Here is a 21,016-nt window from a genome sequence, read left to right as displayed (position 1 = left end):
GGACACAATGAAGAGTAAGGAAGGAAAAAAAAAAAAGCAAGATGGAAAAGAAATGAGAAAGGGAAGGTGCAGGGGGCTTGGGTTGGTGGCTTTGTCTGTCCCGTCCCCATCTCTTGAGTGTCACTCAGAGCTTGCTAGGTGTGGCTGGCCTGAACCATTACTTTCCTGACTGTTTCCAGACATCCTCATACTGAAATGAAAAAAACATATTCCTGCAATAACATCCTGATAACTATGACAACACGAGGTATTCATAAATTGCCCTGTGGCGGGCCCAGCCAGTGCACACTGTCGAGTCGCACAGCAGCTGCATCACTCGGTCCAAAACACTCAAGTCTTTTCTTTTGACGGCCTGATTCACCACCAGCAAATACTGGCCCAGTTTTGCATAGCAGTTCTTTACCAGTTTAAACTGGAGTCGTGCAATGCTGGTGAAACAAGGCTCGAATTCAGATTCCCGAAGCATAAATCATCTTTCTTTCAAGGATGGGGAGAGAAGTGATAGCAGTGCACAGGTGGCACTTGATAAGCTAGTCCTTGCCATGGCCAGGGAAAGCTGGGCTGTGATCACCCGGGACACGTTCCCGCAGCTGGCAGCACGGTGGTGTTCTCCGGCCTCGCCGCTCCCCTCTGGGAGGAGGCACATGAAGTCCCCATCGCTGAGGGCTGCAGGGGGAAACCACCACAGGCAGCCAGCCCAGCCTCACCGGAGGATTCAGGGTGCAGAGCTGGACATGCCTTCAGATTTTTGCGAGTGTGCCAAACACTTGCCACCTAAACCCAGGTTCTGCTTGAGCCATTCAGGTGGGGCACCACGAACGCAGCCACCCAGAGCGTTTTCACCTTCCTACAACTCCTCCCTGATGACAGATGCATCCCCCGAACCCCATGTCTGTCCCAGCCATCAGGCAGGGAACAAGCATTGCTGCTTCCACGAGAGACTACCCAGTTTTAGAAATGGGGACAAATCACATAAACACAGTACCTGCACCAAATACAAGCAGGGTAGCAGTCTGTCTGAAGAGCAAGACAAGGAGAAGAGCCATCTCCCCTTTCTCCCTTGGCAGATTCAACCAGGGTTTTCAGAAGCAAGTTTTTCAGCACCAAAGTTGATAATGACAGTTTTATAATTATATTATTATTATTATTATTGCTGCTATTGCTGCTGCTGCTACTATTACTACCATTATTACTATTGTTGCTATTATTGCTGTTACTGTTTCAATTACACATTTGCTTTTTGGGTACTATTTGAGCAACTAATATACTTACCAGAACACTTACTGATAACAAGAGAGACTCATACAGAAAACTGATGTAAATGCTCCTGAACAGCGCACTTTGTGGTCCCAGCTATTTTTCTGCCCAAGCCAGCCGTGACAACACAAAGTCACAAGGCTGCAGGATTTTCAGTGCTCAAGCTGATTGTTCATCTCCTCAGTGGACTTGTATTTTTTAAGAAAAGCTCAACCAGAGACCAGTTGTCCTTGCTGGTTTCAGTTGGCTGTGCACCAGCCCAGTACCACTGTGCATGTGTTCCAGCCCTGTATGGGATTATTAATACGTATGCAAAGCAAGAAAGTGTGTTTGAATATATTCAAAGAATAGCTATTTGTATATTCACAAAGGAATTTGTGAGAGTACCCTGTGCCAAGACTAAAATGTGGGCTGTAATTGTTAGCTCAGGACAGTGCATTACACTGTCCGGTTAAATCCCCTGTGTCAGGAAATTGAAATCTTTTCATTCAAATGCCAAGCGAGTCACATACTTTGCATACAGTCCTTTGCAATTAGCTTAAGCGTGGAATTAGCTGTGTTCGAATTGCAGGGCAGCATCTGGTCAGTCTTCCAAAGCCCAGCGCTTTTCCTTATTCATACGCGTCCCCTCATGCCCCCGCTAACATCTTGCCTTGGAACCCCGCCGCCAGCTCCGCCTGAGCACTGGCCAGGCTGTTACTCATTAGGACGAAGTTAGGCTTTTCCTCGCCAGCTCTTGCTCCACCCTCAGGTTAAACACGCTTTTCCTGCAGCTGCAGGACCATTACTTGTTGATAGCAGCAGAATTAAATCCTCTCCCTGAAAGGAAGGCATCGGTTCTAATACTGTACGTCACCAATCGCTATGGCTTCCCCCTCGGTACCGCTGTACGCCGCAGCAACGCATCCAAGGTGAAACTATCCCCTACATGTTTTCTATAGGCTGCTGCTACTCCGTGTACCTATCTGACACCTACAGCGGCCTCTCCCTCGGCGATGGGGTCGGGGGTTATTGCCCAGCTCCAGCAGTTAGCACGTGGCAGGGGGTGAGGAAGGGGAGCAGAGCCCACCGGTGCCGGGGTAACTGGGAACCTTGCAGGAGTGCCGTGGCGTGGCCGTTCCCGGCTGGCAGCTCTGCCAGCCAGAGCCAGGCACGCAGCCAGCCCGTTACCGAAACGGGGGCTGTGCCTGCCCCCCGGTGCCCCCCTGTCCCGGGCCTGTGGTAGAGAGTAAAATAAACCTGACGTTGCTCCAGGATCCCCGGGCTGGTGCAGCCCAGCCTCTCACCCCGACTCGTGCCCCCCGCCGGGGCTGGGCAGCTGATGAAGGGGAGGAAGAGGAGGGAGCTCCGCCTTGCAAGGTCATTAGGGTAACAGGATTAATTAACAGCTGTTTGGTGGGCAGCTGGTCTGAGATGGACTGGGCGCCTCCCCGGACTGGGCGCCCCCCCGGACTGGGCGCCCCTGGCCCCCAAACCCGAAGTCACACCAGCATCTTTCCGGCTGCTTTCAAAATGATCCTTAACCAGCACCAGCGCAAAGACTCCTGCAGATGGCAACAGCTCCCCGGCCCCTCCGCTCCGCTCCGCTCAGCACCGCACCGGCTCAGCGGACTCTGCCGCCCGCGACTTACGGGTCATGCCAGCTCGTCAGCGAGAATAATGGCTCGTTGTGGGGGGAAAAGGGCTCATTTCTGCAACAATTTTTTTTTTTAAAAAAAAATCTAAATTAATATTTCATTGCGAGGATATGCTGTGATGGAGCAGTGGGTGCGCGGCTGCCTCCAGACCGGGTGTGCGGGGCTGCTTTATGCCAGCCTAAAGAGGGAAAACGGGAGCGTTGGAAAGTCCTCTGACCTCCGGCTTCACTGCTCGGCTGATTCCCAGCACGCTATATAGGAAAGCAGAAATATACGGGGTTGCAGACCCAGTTTTCATTCAATTCCCAGCACTTAGTTTTCCTCTTACAGTAGCTTCTACAACCAGGTCTTAGACAGTGTGCGTAAAACGCATAGCCACAGCCCCATATATGCCCTAGCATTTGATAAATCAATTTCACACTCACTTCTTTGACAGCTGAACCTTTGGGAAGCTTTATGTTTTTAAGATTAAAAATATAGAAATTAAAAAGCATCATTCGTGGTGACCCAGTTCCGAAAGTGCGGCGGTGCTGTGCCACTTCAGCACTGCTGATGTGGGCTCAGGTCTCCACACTGTCTCCCAGTGTCTCTCCAGCATCCCAGCAGATGCTTCCCACTTGGAAATAAACCCAGATGCATTAGGAGGCTTTTTTTGCTACTTTTGGTGTGTAGGGTTTGCGTGTTTTCTTAAATAAAAGGCAGGGACTGGCTGCTCTTTGGAGTAAGAGAGCAACTAAGGAGAGAGGAAGACTCTGAGCCAGGAAAGGAGAGGAAGGAAACCAGAGGGAATTGCTGGATGTGGCGGCAAAACCTCTAGCTGCGGCCGGCGGCAGACGGGAAGCGCGGCGGGAAGGCAGGTCAGCTGAGCACACACAGGAAATTAAAATGAAAAGAAGAGAAAATGAGTTTTAGCCTCAGAGTTGCGTTACTGTTCAGTAAAATATATGTATCAAGGGGCACCACAGGGCTTGAGGAGACGGTGGTGAGAAAATCAGTGTTCCCCCTCAAAATGACATCCAGGGACCCCCAGGAGAGGTGACACATCACAGCCACAACAAATATTCCTGGATTTTACCTCGAAAAAATACAACCATAATCACCAGGGGATGGATCCCAACGTCTCCATCTGCGTCCTGATTCATTTTTGATTTCATAATTGCATACAGGCCTTTGTATAATGTACAGGCGCTAGCTGGTTTTAATTTCCACTAACTTCTCTGCAGACAGGCTTTTGTCTGGAAACTGTAAATGAAAGCATCACACATATATCACCACTTGTGATGTTGTGTCGTCACTTAGAGAAGTAATTACAAACAGCCACCACCTTCTTCAAGGTGAAAAGTCCAGGAACATGTTGCTAGAGTTCCTGCTACACAGAAATTGGAGAACACCTGCGTCTCCTAGTTATGCCACCTGTATTTCCTGAGTATCCGCTGCATTTACCCCATTCGGCTCCACATCGTGTCCGCAGCCCGGAGCCCCAAGAGATGACAGAAACTGCAGGAAGCCTCATAACATCTGTGCTGAAGCACTTGCTGAGATGCAGTGCACAGCCCAGGGAGGGAGGAGGATGCTCTGGGCTCAGTCTCTCACATGTTGAATATCTTTTATAGCATATTAACTTGCAAAAAGTCCCGCACTGACAGATGCATACTGCACATGAACTGTGCGCCTTGAGCTTTCCATCTGCTTAGGAAAACAACTATTTGGGGTGGTGCATGATAATCTCCATACCCCAAATGATACCACAGCACTCCCAAGTACTCTGTTCTCCTCTACCATCAAAGAACCCTGCAGCTAATTTTATTAAAATGAAATCAATACTGTTTAATTGTCAAAACACTTTAAATTACTGGTATTCCAGAAAACTACCCAGTGTGGGCAGAATTATGATCTTTCTATGCAACATCACCCGAGCAGATGACAATTCAGGTCTTGATGCTGCCAAGCCGTCGGCACAGGAGGAATCCCAAAGGAGTGGCTTTGCCAGGCCAGGACCAAACCTACAAGGCCAGGAAAAAACTCTTCTATCACATCAAAATAATTAGAGCAATTCCAGCCTGTATTGAGACCATCTAACACATTTTAAGCTAAATTCTATTACTCACTAAAAACTCTTGTTCCTGACACGTATTCAATGTCCATTTATGAAAAAATACATCTGTTGTGCTGCCTAGGGGTGAGGCAGTGTGGGAGCACGCTTGCTACCTGCCTCCCCAGGCCAGTTTTCCACCCCAAACCTTCAGCAGGGAAACCTGGGATGCAAAGACTTACCTGTGTGTATTTTCTCAAACCATAACCCAAACCAGAAGCAGCCCAGGAAGCCCCTGGAAATGCCTCGAGCAGGCCCAGCACTAGCAGGGCTTCAGCTTGCCGGCTGCTGGGCACACAGATAGCTTGAGCTGCCTTGGAATGTTTGTGCAGATGGGAGCTGGGCTCACCGGTGCGCTCAGCATGTCCAAACTGGTGAGGCATCCATTTGCATCACCAGGCAAGACAGCACTGAAAAAGTTTAGGAACCCAGCAGTTACTGGTTAAGTAGCAAATCAATAGGAGAGACATGACTCTAAAAAGGCAATTAGTTAATTAACTATTATATAGCAAATAGACTAATACACTCAAATATGGGTTTGCATTTGAAGTGTTTGCTTTAGTGGGAAGTGCCAGGCTTTGGAAAAGGCATTGTGGCACCTGCGGCAGGAGCAATCCTTTTCCTATGCCCAAGGGAACAGCCTGCAAGCTTAGTCATTGGGCTTGACAGGACCCAGGGAAAACTACCTGTGGACGGGAATGCTGTCAGTCCGGGGAGATCATTCCCAGTGGCGTGATGGGGGATCAGAGGAGGAGCCAACAGAGCCTTCAGGTGGAGTAGGAGATGCAGCAAGAGCCAGCGTAGTGGTACCAGGCTGATGACGGCAGGGATGGGACATCTGCTGTCCCCAGTAGTCCTGTGTACATAGGGACATCCCTCCGACTGGCCTGCCCAGCACCCAGTGACAACCCCACCACCAGCAGTGGTATGACTAGTAAATCCCATCACACAGGGACTGACAAGGTGTACCCGGACCCACGGCTCCAGGCAGGTAGGGGGTAGGTTGGCACTGGGGATGGTAAAAATTCCCCAAGACCTTTATCCATAGCAACCAACTGCTGGTGGATCTAATATATTTGTGCTGATTCATTATGCTGGAAGCAAGGAAAGAAGAAAAAACAATTTAACTAATTCAGTCCTTGGAGAATTAGCCAGCAATCCAGAGGCACTGGTACCCATTGCCCTGGGCTCCACCAAGAGTCAGTTCAGATTTATTTTTTTAATTTTTTTTTTTACATTTTTTTGGTTCTGATCGAGTTTTGTGGAACTGGGGTGGTCCAAGGTTGTTGCCCACCCCCAGCCCAGCTCTGCAGCCCCTGCTCCCCCTCAGCCTCACTCCACATCCTTGCCTGAGCTCAGCATCCCACACGTGGCCGCCTTCCCCGTGCCCCCCAGCCACGGTGGGGCTGAGCTTCGCAGCAGCCACCTCGGTACAGGGCTTGGGTGGGTGGGCATTGCTCTTCTCTCAACAGCAAAACCATGATACATTTTCCATATTTTTGTCCTGACTTTCAGAATTTAAATGTCAGCTCCCCCAGACATGACCGAACTAATGAACCCAGCCTGCAGCGAAAGCCGGAGCTGGCTGGGTGGTGGGGAGGACACAGCAAATCTGCTATTTTGGCTTGACAGGACCCACACATCTCATTTCCCAGCATGAAATATTTGCCCTTTTACACCCAGACCCATCAGTATGTATGTGGGCTGCTGTAAAGGGACCCACCGAAGCCCAGCTGCGTGGTGGCCGGCTGGACCCCCCAGGCCCAAGGAGTGGACCCCAGCAGGGCTGTGGCAGAAACTTTCCCGTTTGCTGTGCCGCCTCCAAGGCCGGCACGGTCATTTACAGCGTGTAAACACCGTGGTTAAAAATAGCAGGGTCAAACCTCCCCTGTCCCTTCTTCCTCCCCCTGCGGCTGCCGCCCCCGCACTGCCCTCCCCAGCCTCAGCATCCTCATCCCTCCCTCTCACTCTTTCCCCAAGGGATGCACACGGGGCTGCATGGCTTCGTGCAGGCAGCGCAGGCAGGATGCTTCCCTGCCAAGCACGCAGCCTCTCTGCCCTCTCACGGCTATCACCTCTCTCTCACCAAAACAGCTGGCAGGTTTTTCTCAGTTTTTTTATTTTTTAACAAGCTACCGACCTGCTGCCCAGGTGATGCCCTGACCGGCCTCGTCTGGGCCGGCTGTTGGATTTACTCCCAGCAAAAACCAGTGTGCTGCCTGTGCACAGAGGAATCTGGGGAATTCGGGCTGGTGCTGACAAACTGGGGTGGGAAATGCTTAGTTTAGTAAAAGTAAAGCATCCTCAGACAGACAGAATGAGTGAGAGGGGAACAGGAGAGGGTTTTCAGCAGGATGGTGCTCAGTCCCCACGGCCAGGGCATTGCCCTGCTCTCAGTGACCCCCACACCCTCCGTGGCAATGGGTTGCACAAAAACTGAGGCCACCTGGAATTCCTGCATGGGATGGCAGAAAAGCAGCCAGGATGCAGCTGGGGTAACCCTGCATGGGATGCAGGAGCTGACAGAGGGGAGGAACATCCCCGCGCAGCCCCAGGGTGCGGGGCCGGTGCCCCTGGCTGCACCCCAGTTGCAAGCAGACAGACATTATTTCACCTCCTGATGCTTGGGGTGAGCTCGGGATGCGCAAAGGCAGCCGGTGAGGGCCCAGCCAGCTGGGAACCGCTCCTTCGTGTGCCTTCTGACTCATGCGATTTGTGTGGGTGGCAGAGAAACTGCTCCAAGAGAAAAAGGAATGGGAAAGAATCCGTTGCTATATTTAACCACAAATAATAGGAAGAGACTGAGCTTTTGGGCTAAGTTGTAAATAACAGTGAGATGAAATCATCTCAGAAATTCATGACTGGATCATGGCAGCCTCTTGAGAAACGGCATGACTAACGAGGACCACAGCTCGGAAAATTGTTACCCCCCTGTAAAAAAAAAAAAAAAAAAAAAAAATTTTTTTGGTTATTCCAGACCACTGCAGCGATCCTTCCAACTGTGACAAATTGTCCTTTATTGCCTTTTGGTTGTTTCTGTATTTTAATATATTTCAGCATTTATGTGTTCAGCTGCTGTCACATCCACCCGCGGCCACCCAGCCCCCTCCCCGCCTGCAGCCACCGGCCCGTCTCCCAAGGGTCTCGCTGCCATTGTGGGGCTTGAAATCCAATGTGTGCTTAGGGATGGTGTTGGATCAAGGTTATAATCCTGAAATTATTTTTAGAAATGAATATAATTTTGATTCAGAAGAAAAACAGCCATTGGAGAAAATCATCCTTATTATATGAGTGTTATATGAAGAGATGTTTGCTATTTGTAACAGTAAAAGCCTCAGCCAAAACTCCCTGCATGAATGGGAGCCTTTCCGCGGAGTCAAAGGTTTCAAGTCCTAACTGCAAGGAATTATTGCAAGGGGAGGACTAGTACGGTCCAAACTTTCTAATGCCTATTTTTAGTAGAAGGAATAAAATAGAATACATTAACTGCAACGTGCAACCTTGGAAGCCTGATGGCACACTTGATATCAGTATCATTGCCCTGCGATATTCCCAGCTTTAATTTATTTGAAGAAAATACATTTCATTTCTGGAGGACATCTAACCTTGATTAAGAGAACTGACCTAGCCCGGGAAGGATCAGGGTCATGCAGGAGTGTTTCAGCCTCTCTCTCTGCTTTTTCATAGTCTCACAGCAAATATTTGCTGGCAGTAGAGATTTCTGAGCTGTGAGGTAATGGCCTTTTTTTTTTTTGGCTTTTCTTTTTTACATATGCAGAGTCATCTTCTTGTTTCTTAAGCCTTATTACAGTTACAGATGTGCTTGAAAAATGTGAAGCAATAGATCTCGGCTTTGTGTGTTGAATTCTACCAGCCCAGAGCTTTCCCTGAGCAGTGCTCCCGGCTCGCTGCCGATGGGCTTTCTTAAGGGCTTCTTTAGCAGTTTTAATAGAAATGTTAAAAACTACATATTCTTTATTTTGGCAAACTGTTGTGAAAATACATGGCTTGACCCAGCACCCTGAAACACCATCCTCACGGCACCGCATTTACTGATTCAGGAACCAGGGAGAGGAATATTTGCAGAAGGGCTGTAACAGAGCCCAAAATGCAACATGCTGTGCCTGCACATCCTCCAACGCAGCGGCGATTTGCTCCATAATTCCTACAAAAGCCTCAACTATCACAAGGTTTGGGTCTGCTAGGTATCGTAATATCATTGAAGCTGTGACGGCTGAGCCTGTGTCTATCTACGATCTAGATCACCATCCAAAGCTGCGCTTCCCTCCATCAGTCCGTGGGATTATTCTGGCTACCAAATGCTCACCATGTGTGCGGCTTTCAGAGTCTTGCCCAAAAAAAGCAACTTCAGCTTCTTTATGTTTTTTCTATTAAGTTTTTCCATATTTAGGGGAAAACATATAAGAGAAAAGGAAATGCAGATGTGAAGCATCACTGTACAAAGAGTATTTTAGGCAGCTGACTCCCATGAAGGTGAGTTCAGAGTTACACAAATGCTAGTGGTCGCAGGGACAATCATGTGCACTATAAAATAACTATTTTGCCAGGTCAGCACTTTGGCACCATTTGAAAGATCTGGAAGTCAAGTATTTAATGATCCGCTGCTCCAAAGGGATCGATGTATTTCTGCAAGGGTCATTTGCAGGATCGATACTTGTGCATTCCCTGCAAGACTGGAGAAAATCAACTTCTAAAGCTCCTTCCCAGAAACCGCTCGGCTGCCCCAGTGTTCACCCGCGACTCCAGGCAGCCGCAAAGTGGGTTTCTCATAGCTCGTAACAGGAGCAGACTTTGGGGTGAGGGAAGCACAATGCGGCCATTAATGATGATTTATGCTCAGCAAGTCCGGGGGCTGCCCCATTGCTCTGTTGTGTTTGCGGGGCACAAAAAATCTCCTTGCAGGCCTGGGAATGGCCCGGACCATCCCAGGCTGCCCAGTGCTCACCGGCATCCAGAGGAGGAGAAGAAGGAAGAGTGAAATAGGAGAGCGGTTCGGATGGGCAAGATCTTCCCATCTGCACTTGTGTTTGGGGCAGCTGTGTAGGGTGAAAGGCTTCTCCTTTACTCATATTCTGCTTTAGCATTTAAAAATAAAAATAAATAAATATTTAATAAAAAAATATATATATATAAAACAAAATTCATGCAGGAGCTCTCACAACCAAAGTTCTGACACCTTTTTTTGCTAGGAGACTAATACTGGTGACGTGTCCTGGCTTTTTGGCTCCCCACCTTCAGGTAGTTTCCCAGAAAACTGTGTCTCTTCTTCCCTCATTGCCCACAGGGTTTCTCCCCTGGCCATGACCCAGCTGCGGACAAGTGTTTGTGGCCACAGCCCAGCTGTGGTGTGGAGGGGGACGTTGGTGGCAATGGAAGGACCATGGTGTGGGTGGTGGGGCAAGGAGCGTGGAGGTGCTGTGCCATGGTGCTGGTGCCTGCTTTGTAGGTCTCGCTCCCAAGCGTGGTAATCAGGGTCTTGCTTGGTTTCTTGAGATCTAAAGAAGCCACGGTTTTGAATGGTTAAGTGGTAGAGGCATCTGTAGATACACAGTTGAAAGAACATATGTTACAGCAACCTGACAATTTTCAAGACTACTTCTGACAAACATCTGGGCCACCTCACCTGTAATTTCACTTCTCTTTCATCAGTGAGAAGGATCACGGCAATATGGCAAGAATCTTGAACTGCCTACAAATGATGCTGCTGCTAACAGAAACAACACTTCGCTTTACTATTGCACTCCCATCCCTGCCAAGAACACTTGCAGGACGATACACAGCCTGGCATTTGGCGTCAGTAACCTGGAAAAAAGAGCAATGATGTTTAGATCTAACCAGAAGACACCTCTCGGAGCACGTGGGGACTGCCCCAGCACACACGGACGCCTGCCACGCTTCAGTAGCTGATGGCATTGATTTGCCAGAAGCTTTCGGTGCTGCGGATCAGTATGACAGTTCAAACTGTTGAGTTATGGCTTTAACATAGATGTAATTAACAGGTTGTAGGCTCATTTAAGAAAATTACAAGGTGAATTATGAGGTTTGAACCCCAGACTCACCTGGCTGCTTTGCTGCATCGAGCCTGAGCATCAGCTCTGAAATGCACATCCCTGGCGAGCAGGCAGAGCTGCCTCTGTGCTGCGGGCTGTGCCCGGGGGACCCCGCCACATCTCCACATCACCAGCATTGCCTGGCCCACAGCATCTCTTCCCCCAGATGTGGTGAATCACCACATCTGCCCCCCACACTCAGCGTATCTTCTGGGAGAACTCGGATGAGTCAGGAAACTCCCACTCCCCAGCTGGACCGTTGCCTGCGGGCGGGTGTTTATCCCCCCCATTTCAAGGTCCTGCATGCAGAGGAGGAGAGCAAGGGCGGCTCCCCCAGGAGCTGCACGGGGGGGTGGTGGGGGGGTGGTGGTGGTTTGGCACATTCCAGTTTTCACTTTCCCGGTGCTGCCGCCTCCCCAGCCAGGCCAGCTTGGTGGTCCAGCTCCCTGCCCGGTGACAAGGCCACTGGGGGTCCCAGAACAGCTGCAGCCCCCCTCTCTCACCAGTTACCATCCCAGGGAGCTGGCAGGCAATGTCTACACCGTACTGGCCCTCAGCAGAACAGCCACATTTCCAAAAATCACCTATCCATCATCCCCATTAGCAGCTGCAGCTGCCTACAGTCTCATTACTCACATCATGACACCAATTACTCCTGCTGGAAACAATTACCCACCTGCCCACCGTACCCACACGGAACCCACAGCCGGGCAGAAGACACTCTCCATAGATTTCCAAAAGCCCAACCAGCAGCTGAGCTAGCTCCACTGATGTACCACCCTGAACCCCCCAAACCTGAAGAGGACCCAGTGTTTATACCCGTTGCCCCAGGATGGCTGCAGGCATCCTCACGCAGCTACGGAGCCAGCTGGGACAAGTCCCCTGGCCCTGACCCCCCAGGAACCAGTGTGTCTGCTTTTTCCCAAGCCAGGCGTGGGGCTGTGGGAGCTGGGGCTGCTGGTGTGAGCATAGCTGCATGCCACAATTTTAGTTCTCATTTCTTGCTATCGCAGCACCCTGTTCCCTCCAGCCATGGTTTTCCTTGTCTGACAGGGTGCAGAGCTGATCCTCAGCCTGCGGCACACATGCTGGAGGCCCAGCCAAAATGTTAGCTTTAATGAGCTATCAACAGGCTTTAATATTTCATAGTGTTCTGATTGCGGAGTTACAGCTTATCAGAAATGCTGTTAAAATGCAGTGCTTTATTAACGGATTGATAGGCTTCACTGGGCACCCTGCTGTTTACTCACCACCATATTTGCTTTAAAACAAATAAATCACATCAGTTATTATCAAGAGTGGAGCAAATGCAGCCCCAGGCATGGTAGGGAACTGCTCCCAGAGCCAGTGCTCAGCATCCCTGATCCTGCTGGCTATGGGTTGGGACATGTCCCCAAGGCAAAGGGCTGGGGTCCCCGCAGCCACCCCTTCACGTAGGGTGGCAGAGCCAGTGCTGCCCGGGTAGGTCAGTTCTAAAGCAGCTGGGGCTGGGGCTGTGCCCCGCTCCGTGCCTGAAGCCCACCTTTCCTGCCGTTCCCAGCTCCAGCGCCCTTCTGCAGGGAGAAATGTCCATAAAGTGAGGAAATGTGCGCAGAATAAACCCCTGAAAATCCAGAAGGTAATCATGGCTTCTCATCGTCCACCAGCAGCCCAGCACCACTGACCTGCTCCTTCCTTTCAGATTATTTTTATGCAAACTCTGCCCAAGGCTGTACCATGGCTGAGAACCTTCTCCTCCCATCGTTCCTCCTGAGTGCCACAAAATCTGTAACAGATACAGTAGGCATGAATTACCCAAACGTAGGGATGACAGCAGGAGTATCGCTGACAGAAATCAGCAACGAAATCATTACGGGTTGAGTAAACAGGACAAAGGAAACGAAAACGTTACACACAAGGGTCACGTAGGTGGGTTAGCTGCCGTGTATCAGATTTGGCACGATCACCCAAAAGGAAACCAAGCAGAAAAGTGCTGGTCATTTTTTGCCATGTTTCATATTAGTAAGTTTTTCCATGACTAGATTAGACCTCCCCCTCCTCTCCCAGTTGCCTGAGGACTTTTGCAGCTGAGCTGAGGGTAATCAGCAAACAATGCAGCTGAGGGTCTTCAGTTATGGGGGCTGAATCAAGTGATGGATTGGGTCCCCAGAAGCATGGGCAATGGTCACTTCTAGGTGACACAGGGACCCCTGGGCCTTGCCAACAGGCAAAAAGCTACGAAACCTTAACAGTAGAAATAAAAACCAACAGAGAGGAAGAATGAAGATCTCACTCTCATCTGTGCCTTGCACAGGAGCCAGGGAGCCAGCCTGTCACTGCAGCTGTCCTTAAGTGTCAAAATCAGTGGTAGGCTCTGCACCTTGCATTTCCCCTCCCATGGGTCGCTCAGGGCTCAGGTATCCCTTGTCCTCATGTCCTTGGCTACCACTCTTCCCTGCATGCTTAGGTACCATTCATCCCCTTGTCCTTGGGTACCACTTATCCCTCTGTCCTCGGGTACTGCTCATTTCCGCATCCTTGGGTACCGCTCATCCCCACATCCTCGGGTACTGCCCTTCCCCACATCTTCAGGTATTGATCATCCCTGCATTCTTGGGTTCATCCCACCATGCATCCCTGTATCCTTGGGTACCATTCATCCCTGCATCCTTAGGTTCAACCCCATGTCGTTGGGTACCGCTCCTCCCCACATCCTTATGTTCATCCCCTGTCCTTGTGTATTGCTCATCCCCACATCCCTGGGTACCACTCACCCGCATGCCCTCAAGTACAGATTATCCCTACTCGGGCGTCCTGCCCCCACTCAGGGAAGATGGTTTCGGTGCAGCGGCAAGGTTTGGGGCACAGTCAGTGTAAAGCTCGGGTGGCAGGGACACCCCGCTGGTGGCCCCCACATTGGCAGAGGCCGGGTGCGGGCGGGGGGCTGCCAGACCCGCACCGCCCTGGCGGAGAGGCCGAGCCTGGCCCGGCGCCCCGTCCCGCACGGCCGCCGCCCCATTAGCCCCTGAACCGCCGCCAAGCGGCCCCATCAATTTTTCATCGGGGATAAAAGCCCGGCGGGCGCGGATAAAACCCGGCGCTGCCGCCGGAGGGGCGCGGGATGCCAGCCGGCCCCGCGACCGTGGGGAGCTCCGCCGGCCCCGCGGAAGGTGCGCGCCGGGAGCGGAGCCGGGCTGCGCGGGGCGCGGAGAATGGCGGGCGGGCGGGGGCCGGCGCCGTGCGCCCGGGGGGGCTGCGGGGGGGCGGGGGGCGGGCGGGCGGCGGGGCGCCCCTGGCTGCCGCGGGCGCGCTGGCTGGCGCGGAGGCTGGCGGCGCTGCTCGTCCTGCTGGCGCTGCTGGCGGCCGGCTGCGCCCTGCGCCGTCGCGCCTGTTCCGCGCCCCGCCGCCGCCCCCCGGCCGCCCGCCGCCCCCCGGCCGCGCCCGCCGCCCCGCCGCTGCAGCCCGGGGGTCCCGCCGCCCCGCCCGGGCCGGGGCTGGAGCTGCCGCCGCTGCCCCGCTACGAGGAGGTGAAGCATCTGCCCAGCTACGAAGAGGCGCAGCGCCACCTCCACTGCGCACCCGCGGGTGGGGCTGGGGCCGGGGCGTCCGCGGCTGAGCCCCCGCGGATGGGGCTGGGGGTCCGCGGCTGAGCCCTCACCCCGCTGCGCACCCGCGGAGGAGGGCCCATGGGGACACGCCGCTGGACAGAAGGACACCACGGTCCCCACGGGCCAGGCTGGCGCGCAGCCCTAAGGGCCAGCAGCGGCCCCAGGAGGGGTGCGGTGCCAGACACGGAGGTCTCTGGGAAGAACCTCACGGACCCCCGGGCAGACCCCAGCCCCTGGGAAGGCCGGGCACCGGACTCTGCCAAAGGGATGTGCAGGGTTCCCAGGGCACACCAGGGCTCCCCAGAGGGACACGCCACAGCCCTGGAGGGACCTGCAGCCTCCCCGGGAGCGTGGGCTGGGCAGCACGATGGCCAGGGACCGCTGCTCAGCCCCCGAGCCCGGGCACGGGCTGGTGAAGAAGCGGAATAAGTCATCCAGGAGGAAGCTGACTCGGGGACATCACCTCTGGGACGATGACATTGCCTCTGATACAAAGACATCACCTCCAGCACGATGACGGGGTGATGGAAAGAGCTGGTTGCAGTTGGGTGCTGCATCCCCAGCTCCCCTTGCTGGGAGCGTGCCGTGGGCCTGGGAATGCCCAGCTTGCTCGGCTGTGGAACCGGCAGGAGACCACGCGCAGGGCCCGCATGCATGACTGCACAAAGCCAGGCGGCCAGGGCGATATTCCTTGTACATCTGTTAATCTGATTGTTGCAGACACACGGCCTAGCTCTGCGCAGGAAAGCACACAACCTTCCGTTTCTCTGAAGACACCGGGCCATCATATATTCATATGAAGCACTTAGTTCTCATTAAAAGCCTTAAGAGTAGGGTGAAGGTACCTGAATTAAAACTAACAGTTTGCATGTCAGTACTTGAAATTTTATAGCACGGGGCAACCCTTGACTGAATTGGATCAATAAAAATATACTTCGGAAACAGAGATTCTTACATACAATCAAGTCACAAAAACGTCTCTGCTCCCCAACTTTTCCCCATACCTTACAGAGTAAAACAGCAGTGCAGAGGAATCCATATGCCACAGAGGACATGTTAGTATGTCCAATTTTAGGGGAAGGCAAAGAGGTGATCCCAGGAGAGGACAACAGCCAGACAACAGTGGCAACTGCTGAATAGGTAATGGCCGTGCTCCCTTTATATTAAGACAAGGCTCAGTGCACAATCATCTGCATATTCCACTGATAGCATAAACCCAAGTAACGTTATAGTCATTGCAATTCAAATCACATATACGTTCAGACCAATGATGGTAACACAACTGTATTTATGGAGTCATGAAATGTCAGCTGGTTTGGGAGCTGCTGAGTAAGTGTGACATGGGATATCTCTGATCTCACAACAATAAAGAAATGGAAGCCTCAGAATTTCTGCTTAATATGTTTAAGTTCCCTTCCAACCACGATTCTATGATATCAATCCTGAAATACAAACCCCAATAAATTGCCTTTTATTTTTGTTCCATTTTCTCCCTATCTCTAGATGACATCATCAAGAATTACATTTGTTTTAGAAAGCTTCTAGCTTTTCCATTATTGGTTATTTATAACTTTGACTATTCTGAAGTGAATAAGGCAACTGAAAACAATACAACTTTAAGAAGCCAAATTGGCTTCCCAGGACACCATGCTATAATGTAAATGAAATCTGTCCCTTTTTAGAGCAGCAGCAAACAGCTAAGCCCTGCTTGGGCTCTCTTGTGCTCACTAAGCAAATTTCGTATCTGCTTCTGCAGAGATTTTCATCATTTACATACCTTCAGCTTTAAGTTTTCTAAGCAAACCAGCAGAAACCTGGTCCTGGGGCACACTGGCAGGTCTTGGTGTGCTTTTTTGCAATGACATGCAGTCAGCTGCAGGGTTGGTATTTTACAGGAAATCTCAACATCCAGAGCACTACAAGCTTCCAATCCAAAGGAAAAAGAGCAGAAAAAAACAGGACGGAAAGGTTTTGTCTCCTACACACCTCTGTGAGTTGAGCTGGATTATCCATGGTCTGTGAAGGGCAGCACATGCACACACCTTTGCCAGGTCTTGGCCACAGCGATCATGGATTTAACAGACAGACATTAGTGCCTATTCTTGCATTTTTTTTCCTTCCATGGTTGTTATCATTCTTTCCATAGTATTTTCTACCTTGCTTTTGTTTCTAGATATATCACAATCAACCCCAGATTCTTCTTTTTAATTGATCATATTCATATTAATTTACAAAATAGAACAGAACTTATGCTATCTTGTTATTAAATGCCAGTTGGCCTTAGGGGTTTTTGTTGTAAATTCTTATTTCTATGGATAAGCAAGGTAGAAGCGCAACTGGCTGTCCTCATCTCCCAGTCATCAATATAAACCAGTCAATAATTGAAACAGAGTAAAATCATACCACATATCTATTTTGGACTTAGAACTTTCTGTTTTGAACAGGAATTAATATGCAGATTGGTTAATTTATATGGAAACCCATTGATTAACATTTGGAATTACAGTAAGAATTAAGTTCTTCACTGACCATTCACTGCAGATGTGTCTACCCAAAAAAACTTAATTCCTGAAAGAGTAATCACTTGCAACTGTTTATTTGTCTGAGGATTGCATGCTCCAATTTCTTAGGGAAAGCTGAAAGAAATGATGTCTCCTAGTTTATTCACATTTTTAGGAAGCAGTGTCAGTGCTCGTTGTCATGGGCGTGCATTTCTTCTCACTAGGCTGAGGGTACATCCAGCACCAGGCAGATCACTCCCATTTCCAAGCACTTTTTCCATTTTTCCACCTCTCAACTTTTTATTAAAGCTTTAAAGTAGGAAAAGTAGCAGCAGGTATCTGTCCCTTGCAAAGAAGCATTAGCTCTTTAATAGCTCTAAAGAAGACAGCACAGGCGCTGCGGGAGAATCTTTACTGGCATACCTGCAAGTTGCCTGTATCACGGTTAAGCTGACCAATTAATCCCGTACGCTTCCAAAGCTAACAGCTGCAGGAAGGGCATCACTCTGGCAAAATACGAGGTTCGTATCTTGCCAAAATGGTACCTTCTGTTTTACAAATGACAAAAATTCCCAGTTAATTTTTTCTTAAAAGTTAAACTGTAAAGGAATTTATCATTTCAGTCAAGGGACCCAAACCAAACACAGCGGGCTTACATCACTTTTCAAGGAGATTTACCAGATATGCCCAAAAAATCACATCAAAGCTGGCACCAGGCCAGTATGATCCAGCTCTCAAATCGCTTTACTGCTTGAAAAGGAGCATATTTCACAGCTTTGAGGCATTTGGCATTGCTAAGACTCACTCTGTCCATGTAATACCAACTTTTTGATTCCTATTTGGTTCTTCTGGAATCAGCAGTACCGACACATCAGAATTCAATGGATAGCACTTCTTCCCCCCCACCCCCTTTTACCACCAATATTTTCATTCACTGTTCATTAAAATCTACGTATTTGCTGAAGGAGTGGCAAAGACTAACTCTGAGAGGACCACAGGACATTTTTTGTTATCTATGATAGTGACTTGTACCTTTTTGCAGGAGGCAGGTCGATAGCTCTGGATGCAGTCCCGCTGCAGCTGAAGGCAGCCCACGCCGCCCCCCCTCCGTCAGACGTGCCCGGGCCATTTCTGTTAGTCAACGGGAGCTGCACAGCTCCAGCTCAGCACCTGCTTTGCACACTGGCTCCTCAGCGTTTTGAGAGCCGTCACCAGCTATCCCGGTCTCCAGCAGGGGAGAGGATGGTCTCCTCCCAGCTCCCCGGATCAGGCAGGGCTCAGCTAAGAGGTGGCTTGGTCCCGCTGCCCACTCGCACAGGCCTGCTGGGTGACCACAGGCAAGTGGCTTCACCTGTCAATAAGGGAATGACAACCCTGGCCACCTTCATCGAGTGCCATGACGGTTATCGACGTTGATTGGTTTGAGGTTTGACACCTTTCCAAGTTACATAATTTGCCTGGCTTTCCACCATCTGACTGCATTATGGACATCAGCTTCTTGGAATCCAAAAATCAGCTGGATTTGTGTGGCAGAGAGGCACAACGAAGCCACAGAGCCAAAGGCTGGCATTCGGTAACCTGCCGTTACCTCTCCCCTCCTTCAGACAAAGATGCTTCTGTGACACAGCTTCTGGCCTCTGGTGTAAAATTGATATATCTGCAGTCACCTTATGCACAGCATCTTTTAGAGATGAAGATTTGTTTTCCTGCAGTAGGGAATGGTTCTATACAAGCTATGAAATTCAGCCTTCACGTCAGATGATTCAAAGCTTCACCCTGTTCCAGTTCCAAAGAATAAAATCCCACAAACATAGATCTCAAAGTCTTACTGTCTTAAATATCAGAATACAAAAAATACTTTTCTTTCTTCTTCCGGACTATTAAAAAAATGCAAACCATAAAAAATTGAAGCTGGAGGTAAAAATGAAGCATGTTTCTTTAACCATTTGCATTATCTGGAATAGTTGCATCCAAAATGATAGTTAAAATGTGGCATAAAGCAAGGTTTAAATTTTTTTTAATTTTCAAATCCAAGAGGAAGTTCCGAAAATGCTTTTTTCACTGCTCTTCGTTGCAGTCACCCATCAGTAACTCCCCTTAGAAACATAGGGTGGCTGCTGTGCATTGTAAACAGAAAACTGTCCACACGGAACAGACAGATGGCAAGGTCTGTCCATCGCCAGATGATGGACAATGCATGAAGGCTGGGATGTAAAAATGGGTGTCCTCTAATGCAGGGCAGGGTACTGACATTAACAGATTGCTTAGGTTTGTTCCTCACTACAGTACTAGAATGGGGTGAAAGATCAGCAAATTTTTACATTATTTCCAAGCCCACGTGCAAGGAGAGCCAACTACATCGTTTGCCATGTTTGAAAATTCAAAAGACAGAAGTGCTACCTAACTCACACAACATCTTTTCAGTATGTTGCTTTCCTAATTCAATTATGGCTTTTAAACAGCCAGCTTAGCATTTACCTTTACCTCACTTAAAGATACACTTTTCACATTCCCATTTGAATCTCCCTTCTTACAACCAGAGAGAATCTATGGTGGTCAAGGTCAAATGAAGTATGTGAACTGGAATACGCATCCTGCTATAGCAAAATTGGGGTTATATTTGAGTAACTGATCCATCACAACAGCAACTAAAACAATTACATTTCTATTGTGTTAATCCCTACTTCTTAAATAGGTTTATGATGTTTAAAATTAAATAGTCAATAATTAAATAGGGTGCTATCCATTTTTAAAATAGGTATTCTTAAATCATTGAAGAATCAAGTATTCTTGCACTGGACAATAATACAACCAGTAATTGCTTAGCCATTTCATTTACAGCTCTGGAAGGTTTTAAATCAGGGTTTGGACAAGGAGGTAGTATGACACAAACACAACAAGTAGAGTGAAAGTACTTTCGATCTTACTTTGCACTTGCTAATATGCCAGTCTTTCTGAATACATCAGAAACGGCCCACTGAAGCAGATACCCAAGGTTTGGTTTGTTGCAGCTTGTTAACATACCCAAAACATCTGTATCCTTCTGTTATCTCTTTTTACTTAACAGATGGCATTAAATGAACTATTGAAAATTACTGAAAACAGGTACAGACACAGTGCAGAACTTCAAAACCCCAGACAAACCAGCACAAAATTATCTTGGACTGGGCAAATGGAACTTTTCTGGGAACTGCACCTGTGATACGTAAAAACCCTGGAACAATCCCAGGGAAGCCATATAAGAATGTTTCCTTCTGAGAATATTCTGAAATCTAGGTTTCATACCCAAGGCTGGAATTGTACCAGGTTACCTGCATATTAGAACCTGGTGAAAATAAAGAATATTTTTTCCAAATATTTATTTTTCCAAGATACTTATTTTGCCTTGTATTCTATTTAACACAAACATGGCATATCATTCAGGACTGGATATGCACGGAAAAAACCCAGATCTCATCAGCAATAAATACCTTAAAGTCTTCCTTGTGCTTTGGCCCAGGAACTAACCCACCTTTCCCATCACCTAAAATAGAACACTTCTCATCAATACCGAGACATGGAGAGCCAGCTTGAAGTACTGCTGTACCACCTTCTGTGAACATCGGCATCGGCTGAACATCAGCCAGTCGGAGACAGTACCTTTGCAAGCGTGGCATCCATCCCACTGTTTTATCTCAGTCTTTGCCATGGCTAATTGTTGCACCAGGCACTTTTAAGCAGCTGAGTGAATTTGCTGCCTCTGCTGTACCTCCAAGTGGCCCAAGAATAAAAGAGCGAGATTGAGCCGAGATCCTGAACTTTGTAGCACCGCTAGACTGGTCTTCAAAAATTGCTTACATTGCATTACAAATCTGAGCCAAGTTTCATAAAT

The sequence above is a fragment of the Falco peregrinus genome, chromosome 12 (genome assembly GCF_023634155.1).
Source record: "Falco peregrinus isolate bFalPer1 chromosome 12, bFalPer1.pri, whole genome shotgun sequence".
Taxonomy (NCBI): Eukaryota; Metazoa; Chordata; class Aves; order Falconiformes; family Falconidae; genus Falco; species Falco peregrinus.
The sequence above is the reverse complement of the archived record's forward strand: the minus strand, read 5'-3'. Positions refer to the sequence as shown.